Below are 12,747 nucleotides of genomic sequence, written 5' to 3' on the forward strand. Positions count from 1 at the left end.
CACTAGGTGTCGGATCGGGTTGTATTTGATGTACCAATCAGTGAGATTCTTAGTGGGGGTCAAAACCTAGGTATGTTGGGTCAATCCGAGAATTCATCTGAGTGGGTGATCATAGTGACAGGATCAGCCCCTTTGTCGGACAAAGGTAATGATCGGGGATGCACTCTCACTGTTGGAAACCAAGACTGCCGGCAGCCGATTTCAACCGTTGAAATTTGTTTTGCAAAATATATTTTATATGAGATATAAAAGTATATATATTATGGTTTCTAAAATGTTTGCAAAAGGGTTTTAATTCCCGGGATCCATAAAAGTGGAGAGTGCAACACTGTTCCTTGTAGCCAAGGGAGAGGTCCTCTCTTGTCGGGCAGTGTATGATCATTATGGGCTGAGAGGTTAAGTGTAAGACAATTGAGGATAATACCTGATGGGCTAATCTTGCATCTACCCACAGTCCCTGTGTGTTACAAGGTGGCTTGGCCTAAGGACCACTTAGGGTAAGTGTTGGGCCCATAGAACCCATTTGATGGGTTTCAGGGGGTGCACTATCTTTAACAGTGTATTCGACCAGGCCTTGTAACAAAGGCTTGGCCGAACCCATTTGGCTGATGTGTAGATCAATGCTTGGGTCCCACGCCATACAAGGAAGCCCAACTGGGCAGCAGTTAGGAAGGTTAAGTGAGCACATAAGCTTAATGGGCCTAAAGCCCATTTCGAACTGGGCTATTAATTTAATTAATTAAAGGGGCGAATTCTGAGATGGATTAGCAGTTAGGATAGGGTCTTAATCCTATCCACTCAGAGAGTCCAGATCTGAATGTGATTCAGATCTAGAAACCTCCTAATAAGATTAGGATAAAGCTAATCTAATCTACAGATAAGATAAGGGTTTATCCTTATCATTAGAAGAGAAGGCTGATCCAAATATGATTTGGATAAGCACCTACTAATGGGATTAGGAGCTGATCTTTTCAAGTTAACAAAAGGAAGGAGGGGGCGGCAGCCTTGAGAGAGACCAAGAAACACATCAAATCCTGTTTAGTGCTGAAATCAAGAAGAGAGAATTCTGCACCCTGTGAATACTCTCTTGCCGCCTCCCTGCTCTTGTTGCCCTGTTTGCCAGTTCGATCTCCAGCTGTGGGAGAAGTCAAGATTGGATCTTGACATCAATTCTTTGAGAAAGGATTGAAAAGGGAGCTATGCTCATGTTCCTTTCTGCTATTTCTTGCGAATGACAGAGTTCTTGGGGAAGAACACTGCTGATTCTGCTCCATCCTGCACTGCACCATCTTCAGTGGGAGCAGTCTTTGGATCCTTCCTTGGGCGTGAACACCTTTGTTGGGAGATATTGCTTCTCCGTATCAGGTATCATTCTCTCCCATTCCTTTTGGTTCAGATCTGGTTTAGTTTAAGGTTCAAGATTTATCCTTGAAAATATGATTTTCTAAATAGGGAATGTGATTCCCAGTTGAAGGGAGAGAAAAATTTTTGAAATTCGCCCCTTATTCCGCAATCTTTGGGCGTCCATGTGATGGATCTCTCAACCCTTCACCTTCATCTTCTTCCTCATAGGTATCTCTAGTCTGATGCGAGCTAAGAGCGCAGCCACTTCTAGCTATGAGTGACTAGATTGCGCACCATCAATAATCATCGTCAGGAAGTTATTCTTGATGAAGAGATCTCAGGAGTAGTGAGAGATAACCCAATAATTCCAGATAATAATGATGAGAGTAGAATTTATCATATTTTTATCCCCAATTATTCTATCTTTTATACTAAATTAGCATCTAATTGGACTCATATCTGTTGTATTTTGGACTAGGGTACGAAAAAGGCATCAAGAGCAAAGAAAAACAAATTGGATGATTTTTCACAATTTCGACATCGTTCATCTGGGTGTAACTCGCGTCTCTGATCTCTGAATGGGCTGATTCAAGATCCACTGGAAAGATAAGAGAAACAGCCACAACTTTCATGTTTTGGGCTTTTGCAGATTCGGCCTGCATCGAAGTCAAATCCGGGCCTGAATTCGGGGCAATTTCGTAGGAAGGCCCAATCCGCAGTTGAAGCCCAACTCGCAGAAAGGCTTAGCTGAAGCCCAATTCGCAAAGGAGGTCTATTACGAATCCAATAACAAGAAACTGAGAAGAGTCCTCCAGATCTAAATTCTTGATGTAATCTTAGAAAGATAAAAGAATTGAGTTCATTAGATAAAGAGATAAGAATAGGATTAGAATAGGACTTTCTATTCTTATAAGATAAACTTCAAGAGGAAGTAGGAGACCACCCCCTCCCCTTAAGCTATATAAAGGAGGGGAAGGACCAGCTTTAAGCATCACTGAATCACTTGATCACTGAATCATTCAATCATTCAACTTCTGATTTGAATCAAGGAGCAAGGATCAATCAGTCAAGAAGGGTTCAAAAAAGGTTCAAGAATTCAAGAAACTTCAAGAAGAGGAGATCTCAGCACCATGGGCGAATTCAAGAGTTCTTTCTTCCCCTTTGTTTGATTTAATTCTTCCATTATGAACTGATTTGTTTCTTGTTAGGGTTGTGGAAAGCCTAACCATGTTAATGAATATATTTTTATCTTCTTGATTTATCCAAGATTGTGATTTCCATATAATCTATGAATTATTGTGCTTAATGCAATTAAGAGCTTGGCCACCTCTTAATTGATTTGGGTTATGTGAATGAATTGAGAGAGGAATTCACATAATTGACAGAATAGTTCATAGTGTGAATTGAATGGTATATAGAGATATATATATACATGATTCATCTGAATTTAATGGTTTTCTTGGACCTAATGCACTTCTATCTTGAGAGCTCTACTTGAGAGATCGAAGGGTTACCTGATGGGCGTAGGTTTAGTATATCTCGAGAGAGAATATTAAATAAATTTGTGAAAATCTCAGTTTATGGGAATATAAATTAGTCTTGGATAATTTGACCCATCAATATTCATTACATTGGTTAGGTGGACCAAAAGTCCTAGCGATTTCATCATTGCATATTTGCTTAGTGATCACCTTTGTTTCCATTTTCTCTTTGTTCTAGTTTTTATTTTCAGTAGTTCTTGTTTCTTTAAATCTAAATTTCAACTGTCCAAATAATTAGTGAAGACTGTGATTCTAATACTTATTTTGTTAAATCCCCATGGGAACGATATTATTATACTACTTGATAACTAGTGCATTTGCTAGATTTATATATTTATAGCTATCAAGTTTTTGGCACCGTTGTCGGGGATTTAATCCTAAAATAATATTACAATTTGTTAACATTGATTAATTTGGACCTTTTATTTTTGTTTTTTTTATTATTCTATTTTCTTTTTACTTCTTTTTATTTATGTTATTATTTTTATTTTTATTTGTTTGTTTGAATTTTTGTTGGTTCAGATTTACTAGTGCATGACACGCACTAGATAGGAAGGTTAGCTGAATTCGATCCAGAAATTGAAAGGACCATTCGCTTGTTGCAAAGGGCCAATAAAGGAAAATCAAGAGAAGATGTTGTTATTTGTGAACCAGCCATAGAGATAGAAGGAGAGATGGCAAAAGGAAATTGCACCTTCTTGGATTATGCTTGTCCAAACATTGATGGGGTGACATCCAGCATTTGCAAGCCCACAATCCATGCAAACAATTTTGAAATAAAAACTGCAATAATTCAAATGATCCAAATAAGCATTAAGTTTAGTGGGTTACCAAGTGATGACCCTAATGCACACATTGTTAAATTCCTTGAAATATGTGATACATTTAAACACAATGGAGTTAGTGATGATGCGATTAGGCTAAGATTATTTCCTTTTTCATTGTGTGATAGAGCTAAAGATTGGTTCAACTCACTCCCTGCAAGAAGCATCACTACTTGGAATGATTTAACCCAGAAATTTTTGGCTAAATATTTCCCACCATCCAAAATAGCAAAATTAATTAATGATATTACTACTTTTGCTCAATTTGAGAGGGAGTCCTTGTATGAAGCATGAGAAAGATTTAAAGAGATTCTTAGGAGGTGTCCTCACCATGGGATACTAATTTGGTGACAAATACTGATGTGTGGCTCATTGTGACACTAGCAAGTGCACTAGCCGTTCAAGTAATAAAGTAGTGAGTGAAGTATCGTTCCCACGAGGATTTAGGAAACAATTACCAATACTAAATTGAGCACTTCTTATCTAATCAACAAATAAATCAAAACTTTAATGAAAGCAAAAAAAAAATCCTAAATTAAAATCTATCTAAATCATTGGCCCAATTGCCTTCAAATCAGGTTAGAAGAGAAAACAGTAAATGTCAATCTCAGAATTCAGCAATCTATCAATTTGGATCATTCGAATAAATCATGGTTGAGCCTTGGGTTGGTGAAACCCCAAGGTCATGAACAGCCTCTCTCAAGCGCATGTTCATCCTATGCATGAGTGACGGTTTTTCTATCTCTAGCAAGAATCTAATCCCCATGCATGCATTTCTTCAAACACTTCTAAGGCATCAATTCAAATCTGAATTGATCACCAACTGAATTGTGCAAGTTATCTCTAACCTTGCACTCAATTCAGTTCTTGAATAGTAGATCTGAATTCCTAGAGTCTCTCTCAAGCACTCTAGGAATTCCAAGCTGTAGATTAATTCGCCCAATCTGAAAATTGCAGATCTGAATTCTCTTTCAAGCAATTCAGATCTTGCAATCTCAGATCTGAGAATTCAGATCTGAGTTTTGAAGGTTAGTTGGCCGAATTAATCTACAATAACACCCTTATTCAGGAAACTTCAAGTACAATTCATGACCATTTGAATGAATAAAAAAGAATTAGATTGCTGAACTGAAATTTTACAAGATGAAATACATCAAGGAAGAATAAAAAAAAAGAGAAAGAAGAAAGAAAATATAACAAAGAAACTGAATTCGAATCAAAAGAGAATGAAACTACAATTGATTTATTACAAAAGATCTTTGAATCACTGATGTGTGGCTCATTGTGACACTAGCAAGTGCACTAGCCGTTCAAGTAATAAAGTAGTGAGTGAAGTATCGTTCCCACGAGGATTTAGGAAACAATTACCAATACTAAATTGAACATTTCTTATCTGATCAACAAATAAATCAAAACTCTAATGAAAGCTAAGAAATCCTAAATTAAAATCTATCTAAATCATTGGTCCAATTGCCTTCAATTCAGGTTAGAAGAGTAAGCAGTAAATGTCAATCTCAGAATTCAGCAATCTATCAATTTGGATCATTCGAATGAATCATGATTGAGCCTTGGTTTGGTGAAACCTCAAGGTCATGAACAGCCTCTCTCAAGCGCATGTTCATCCTATGCATGAGTGACGGTTCTTCTATCTCTAGCAAGAATCTAATCCCCATGCATGCATTTCTTCAAACACTTCTAAGGCATCAATTCAAATCTGAATTGATCACCAACTGAATTGTGCAAGTTATCTCTAACCTTGCACTCAATTCAGTTCTTGAATAGTAGATCTGAATTCCTAGAGTCTCTCTCAAGCACTCTAGGAATTCCAAGCTGTAGATTAATTCGCCCAATCTGAAATTTGCAGATCTGAATTCTCTTTCAAGCAATTCAGATCTTGCAATCTCAGATCTGAGAATTCAGATCTGAGTTTTGAAGGTTAGTTGGCCGAATTGATCTGCAATCACACCCTTATTCAAGAAACTTCAAGTACAATGCATGATCATTTGAATGAATCAAAAAGAATTAGATTGCTGAACTGAAATTTTACAAGCTGAAATACATCAAGGAAGAATGGAAACAAGGAGAAAGAAGAAAGAACATATAACTAAGAAACTGAATTCAAATCAAAAGAGAATGAAACTACAAATGATTTATTACAAAAAATCTTTGAATCACAATCCCTCAATTCGAACTCACCTTCTTCTTCTAGCTTGCTTGTCTTGAACTTCCTTCAGCCCTTCTTCTTCTTCTTCCTTGCGCCTAGCCTTCTTCTCTTCTCTTCTCTCAAGGTGGCTGAACCTCTAAGAGTGGGAGAGCCTTTCTCTCAAGCAATTGAACAACTTTCTCCCCTCCTAGAGGCCTCCTTATATAGTTTTTCAAGGGGGCTCTTGCCCCTTCTTGAAGCCTCTAGAATGGGGTGTATTACACCCCTCATGAACCTTCTAGAGTGCTCCCTCCTTCTCTTCAAGAAACTCCTAGAAGTTGCCGCCCCTAGCTCCCTTTGGGCTGCTATTTGGGCTACAACTTAGCTTGCTTTTGAGCTCATGTGGGCTACACTCTAGGCTGTTATTTGGGCTAAAAATGGGCCTTCCTTGCTGGGCCGAATTCTCCTCATAGCTAGGCTTTATTTTCTGGGGTTTTCTCAAGGAATTCACTTGCTCTTTTTGGGCCGAAGTGCTCTCTCTTGCTTCCACGACCGGGCTGGACTGAAATTGGTCTTTTTGAACCTTCTTTTCTTGCCTTTTTCCTTCCTTCTCTTGGATTGATTATCCCTGAACCTATTCTTAGCATTAAGCTAAATTAAGGCAAAAATTAATAAAACCGGCATAAAAATCCATGCTAAAGTCCTCAAAAATTATAGATAAATTGTAAGTTCATCAAATACCCCCACACTTAAGCTTTTGCTTGTCCTCAAGCAAAGACATCAGCCATAAACTTAACATTCCCCCCTTCTGTTCTCACCATTTACCTGGTGAACTTTTTAAGATAGAAATGCATTGAGTAGTCGGGGAACTTTTGTAAGTGCTCAACTCTTATTCTTGTAAATTACCAATTAAGATATGTATCAGATCCAAGGAAAGGAGAATATGAATTTCATCATAGTCTAGCCTTCACTCCTAATTCATATATAAATCAGCTCCTTAATTGTCAAGGTTAATAATCAAATTTCACTAAGTTTCACATCTGTAACTGAATCTCAATGAGAGTTCAACTTTAGAGTGCCCCTTTGAACCTCAGCTATCACCACAATTTCTTAATTCTAGGGGTGAGTGCATCTTATGCTCCATCTCACCCTTTTCTTTTCTTTTTTTTTTTTTTTTTTTTTCGGTGTGAGTGCATTTTATGCTCCATCTCACACACTTTTCTCTCTCTTTTACTTTTCTTTTTTTTTTTTTTTTTTTTTGGTGTGAGTGCATCTTATGCTCCATCTCACACTGGTCACTTACTTGAGGTAGGTAAATAGGACTCATGTTCTGAGCTGCTAGTTTTACTATTCAGCTCAAAATAGCGGAGTCAATTTGGGCTTTTGTCCTACTTTGCAATTATTGAACCTCAAGAATCAACACTTCAGATGTGCACTTAGCTTTCTTGACCATTAACAATGAAATCAAGGGCTTCCATACACATGAAGGAAGTTAGGGCTAGTCATGCTGAAAGGCATATTCAGCTCCCCTTTTCTCTTGCATATATCAAATTGGGTCATTCACAAGAATAAAAACTTAACAAGTACATCAGTCTCCCTCAACTCATTGAATTTCTTCTTAAAAAAAAAATCATCAAATAAATAGTAATGAACTTGAGGGGTTCCAGTCTTTTTTTGGGTTATGTCATTGCCTGCATATGTGTGTTGGGGTGCATGGTTTCAGCCCTCATACCCTAGCCTCGGGCTCACTCCCCCACACTTAAGATGAACATTGTCCTCAATGTTCGTAGTGTTAGGCAGTAACAATAAAACTAGCAAGAGCATCAACAAGTAATAGGAGGTATTTAGAGGACTTCCCTGAAGATCATTCTTAAATTCTGCAATATGTTGTCGGTGGAAAACTTCTTCTTTTAGAAATCACTTGCAAATTAGAAGAGGAGATCAGTATCTTTATTCAATTAAATTCTAAGAAAAACTAACTAAACTTAAATGCTATGAAAAATAAAAACAAAAAGCAAGTAAGACAGTTTATGACTAAGTATCTGAATTGGGAATTCTCCCAACAGCCTCTTGTTCCCTTGGGTTTACCATGGTGTTACTAGGTAAGGTACCCGGAGCCCTTTCTGAAATCATCTGTGCCAGCTGCCCAACCTGAGTTTCCAAGTTCCTTATCGATGTTTCGTTTTTCTGAAATCTATTTTCCGCACTAGCTATGAACTTGGTCATCAGCTCCTCCAAGTTAGATTTCGGTTCCGGCTGATAGAAGTTTTGGTGGAAAGGCTTAGGTGCATGCTGATTCAGGTGGCCTCTCCATCCGGGGTTATGGGCATGATGGTACTGATTTCCTGGCTGTCTTGTAAAGTTGCCAACAAAGTCTACTTGTTCTGTGGACTGAAAAGTCTGACTGCCAACTTGGAATTCAGTGCTATCATGGCCTCCCCCACACTTATCATACTGTACATGCATAGCTGCCATCTGCATCTCATCAAATTTTTTGCTAAGTGCTCCTATTTGTGCAGAGAGAGCTGTGTATGTATCCACATTATGAAGGCCATGCTGCTTTCTAACTGGTGTCCTTTCTGAATGCCATTGGTAGTTATTGGCTGCCATCTCCTCGATGAGTGCATGGGCAACCTCGGGAGTCTTATTGTTTATGGAGCCCCCAGCTGCTGCATCTAAGATGGTCTTGTTTGAATCGGTCAGACCATTATAAAATGTTTGCACCTGCAGCCAAATCGGAAGGCCATGGTGAGGAACCCTCCTTAGTAGCTCTTTGTAACGTTCCCAGGACTCATAGAGAGATTCCCCCTCTTGCTGGAAAAATGTAGTGATGTCATTCCTCATTTTAGCAGTTTTAGAAGGGGGAAAATATTTAGAGAGAAAACGACTGGCCATTTCATCCCATGTGGCTATAGATCCTGCCGGTAATGAGTTCAACCAAGCTTTGGCTTTATCCTTCAAAGAAAATGGGAATAACCTCAGCCGGATGGCATCATCACTTACACCATTGTGTTTGAAGGTGTCACAGATTTCCAAGAAGTTAGCAATATGGGCATTCGGATCCTCATGGGCCATACCACAAAACTGAACCGTATTTTGTATCATTTGGATTATGGCCGGTTTAATTTCGAAGTTATTGGCAGCAATAGTTGGCCTGATAATGCTGGAGACAGTACCGGTGAGGGTGGGCTTGGCATAATCCATCATAGTTCTTTGTTCAGCCATTTCTTGTGCTTCTTGTCTGACTTGCTTAGCAGCTCTCAAATGGACACGGAGAGTCCGTTCAATCTCCGGGTCGTAAAGGATCTCTTCCAGTTCAGGTCTGCTTGTCATAAACTGTAAAGGTCAAAGCAATAAAAAGGCCAATATTCACAAAAGAAAATAAATAACTAATCGTATTACAACTGAAAATGTAAAGTGAAGTATTGGAATATACAAACCTACATCCTAAAATAAATAAATGCAGCTAACTAAAAGCATATCAACATCTTATTCAATATACAAAATTCAGTAGCAATTTACAAACAGGTCTGAATTCAGTAATCTCTGAGTAGAACAACAGTTTACAAATTCCTCTTCTTTATATTGCTGAAATCAGGGACGGGATTTAATTACACAGATCTAAACTGCTGAGAGCTGAAATCTCAGTAGCTACTGAGAACAGTAATATACAGTTATGAAATCTTAGCAGCTACTGAGGACAGCCAAGTGCGGATCAGCAGTGATTGTGTTCAGGTCTGAGTTTCATATTAAAAGGCTCTTCTGTGCTACTGAAGGTCAATCAATGTACAAATGATTGATAGCAATTCAGACATCAGTTCTATACAAAATTGAGATCAGCTCTGAAATCTCAGAAGCCACTGAGAACAACAATAAATATAATAGCAGCTGCTGATAACAGTACAGTTGTGCTCAGGTCTGATTTCCATATTGGAAGGCTACTAAATATCAGATCTGAGCCCACTGTTTTGATGAGCTATGCATCACCAAACACCAGATGGAGTAGCCATACTAAAACTGAGCAATTCAGCAGGATAACCTACTGATATCAGCAATGAAACATGCTGTATACAGATCTGCACAAAACCAAAATCAATCAGTTAGTAAAAAAAAATCTGAAATCAGACCTGTATTCACCATGGTGTGGCTGCTGGGATCTTATTTTCTTTTTCTTTTCTTTTTCTATTTTTCTTTTCTTTTCTTTTTTTTTTTTTTTTTTTTTAAAGGAAGAAAACTAAAACAAAATACAGCAATGCAACCAAAATCTTTTTGGATGAGTGCAGGTCTGATTGATGAATGCAATTCAGATCTGAACTCATTTTGAGATTTATTTATTTATTTATTTATATATATATATTTTTTTTTAGAACCAAAAGAAGAAGAGAAATTTGATTTGCATAAGCTACATTAAAACTGAAACTAAGGATGGAACAATCAAGTATCAAGAGAAGAAACATGGCTCCATCAATGTAGCCCTTGATGGAGTATACACTTATTGGAATGTAGTACACATGGCTGCACACACCCATTCAGATCTGCTAGACTTTCTATTCATGCATAGCTGAAATCAGAGCTATCTATCTTGAAAAAAAAAAAATTTCAAAGATCAGCCTAGGACAATTCACAATGCCAATTTAGTAATGTTAATTGTAATACAAACCTGTTCAAAACCTGCCCTGGTTCAGTCTTGCTGTAGCAGGTCTGCTATAGTAGCCCTGCTATAGGTCTGAACTCTAATAGAAAAAATGGTGTGGAAGTGCCACTTTTCATGAAATCTCTTGAGGCATAAAAAATTCTCAGATTAAATATACTTTTCTTCAACCAAATCAGCTCAGATAGATCGGAGTACAAGTTATTTAATACAGCAAAGTATGCCCTGTATCCTGCTCTGTTCACAACCCCAGTTCAGATCTAGGTGATTGCAGATTCGAATTTTTTTTTTTTTTTTTTTTTTTTAACCATGACTATCCAATTGTTTTTGGGAGATAGCAGATTTTTTGTAGGGTGTATTGGGGTGAAGATAACCCCCAATTACCCTTTGAATTTACATCAGTTCAGGTCTGAGTTCAAGAGAACTCAGATCTGAACTGTTGTAGATCTGCTACAGCAGAACTCAGATCTGAGTTCTGATCCGAATCCTTGGTTTCCATGGTTCTTTCTCTTTCTTTTTTTTTTTTTCACTATCTAAATATATTTTTTTTTTCTTTTTGTAATGAAAGAAAATAATAATAAAGGGCTGAGAATAGATTTTTTTTTTCTGAGTATTGCAGTTCTGCTATAGCAGAGTTCAGGTCTGAACTCAAGTCTGAGTTCGGATCTGAAATCTCAATTGCCTTACCTTCAGTTATTTCTACCAAATTGTTTTTGGGGAATAGCAGAAGTACCCTAGGGTGAATTGGGGTGGTGATGACACCCAATTCCCCTCAAAATTTCATCAGTTCAGGTCTGAGTTCAGAGGAACTCAGATCTGAACTGTTGCAGATCTGCAATAGCAGAATTCAGATCTGAATTCAAATCTGAATTCTGATCCGAATTCTCAATTGCTCCTCTTGTTGTTCAAAAGATCTCCCCTTTTTTTTTCATTTGTTTTTTTTTCTTTTTGTAATGAAAGAAAGAAAAAAAAAAATAAAGTCTGAAACACAAGCAACTCTTTTCGGCTGAGTGCTACAGATCTGAAATCTGCTGATCTGAGTGCCGAATGCAACTCAGATCTGCAACACTCATGTTTTTTGTGAAATTTTTTTTTCTTTTTTTTTTTTTTATTTTTGAAGGGAACAACATCAAGATTGAATAGAAATCAAATATGCCTTTATTAAAATGAAACTGAAATCAGAAAAAGAGAGTAATCTACTTAAGAAAGAAGAAACATAACTACATGAGTACAGCAGTTGCAGTCCAAGCTGAAATGAAAAAGTTAGCAAATTAACCCAACTATGAATGCAATGCTGAATGAGATCAGATTAAGAATGCTCAATGTTTCCTAATATTGCTTCTCTAAATCCCCGGCAACGGCGCCAAAAACTTGATGTGTGGCTCATTGTGACACTAGCAAGTGCACTAGCCGTTCAAGTAATAAAGTAGTGAGTGAAGTATCGTTCCCACGAGGATTTAGGAAACAATTACCAATACTAAATTGAACATTTCTTATCTGATCAACAAATAAATCAAAACTCTAATGAAAGCTAAGAAATCCTAAATTAAAATCTATCTAAATCATTGGTCCAATTGCCTTCAATTCAGGTTAGAAGAGTAAGCAGTAAATGTCAATCTCAGAATTCAGCAATCTATCAATTTGGATCATTCGAATGAATCATGATTGAGCCTTGGTTTGGTGAAACCTCAAGGTCATGAACAGCCTCTCTCAAGCGCATGTTCATCCTATGCATGAGTGACGGTTCTTCTATCTCTAGCAAGAATCTAATCCCCATGCATGCATTTCTTCAAACACTTCTAAGGCATCAATTCAAATCTGAATTGATCACCAACTGAATTGTGCAAGTTATCTCTAACCTTGCACTCAATTCAGTTCTTGAATAGTAGATCTGAATTCCTAGAGTCTCTCTCAAGCACTCTAGGAATTCCAAGCTGTAGATTAATTCGCCCAATCTGAAATTTGCAGATCTGAATTCTCTTTCAAGCAATTCAGATCTTGCAATCTCAGATCTGAGAATTCAGATCTGAGTTTTGAAGGTTAGTTGGCCGAATTGATCTGCAATCACACCCTTATTCAAGAAACTTCAAGTACAATGCATGATCATTTGAATGAATAAAAAAGAATTAGATTGCTGAACTGAAATTTTACAAGCTGAAATACATCAAGGAAGAATGGAAACAAGGAGAAAGAAGAAAGAACATATAACTAAGAAACTGAATTTAAATCAAAAGAGAATGAAAC

At 37.4% G+C, this 12,747-nt stretch overlaps 2 non-coding genes across 2 annotated transcripts; one reads left to right on the plus strand and one right to left on the minus strand.

Annotated features, from left to right (window-relative positions):
• Positions 1-3,940: 3,940 nt before the first annotated feature.
• On the minus strand, positions 3,941-4,047 carry LOC148878111 (small nucleolar RNA R71). The gene has a single exon (XR_016106266.1). It is a non-coding gene; the product is annotated as a small nucleolar RNA R71 (small nucleolar RNA).
• Positions 4,048-8,592: 4,545 nt separating this feature from the next.
• LOC148878112 (small nucleolar RNA R71) lies at positions 8,593-8,699 on the plus strand. Its single transcript, XR_016106398.1, has one exon. It is a non-coding gene; the product is annotated as a small nucleolar RNA R71 (small nucleolar RNA).
• Positions 8,700-12,747: the final 4,048 nt, after the last annotated feature.

The sequence above is a fragment of the Nelumbo lutea genome, chromosome 1 (assembly GCF_056320005.1).
Source record: "Nelumbo lutea isolate HS-2025 chromosome 1, American lotus-T2T, whole genome shotgun sequence".
NCBI classification, from domain to species: Eukaryota; Viridiplantae; Streptophyta; class Magnoliopsida; order Proteales; family Nelumbonaceae; genus Nelumbo; species Nelumbo lutea.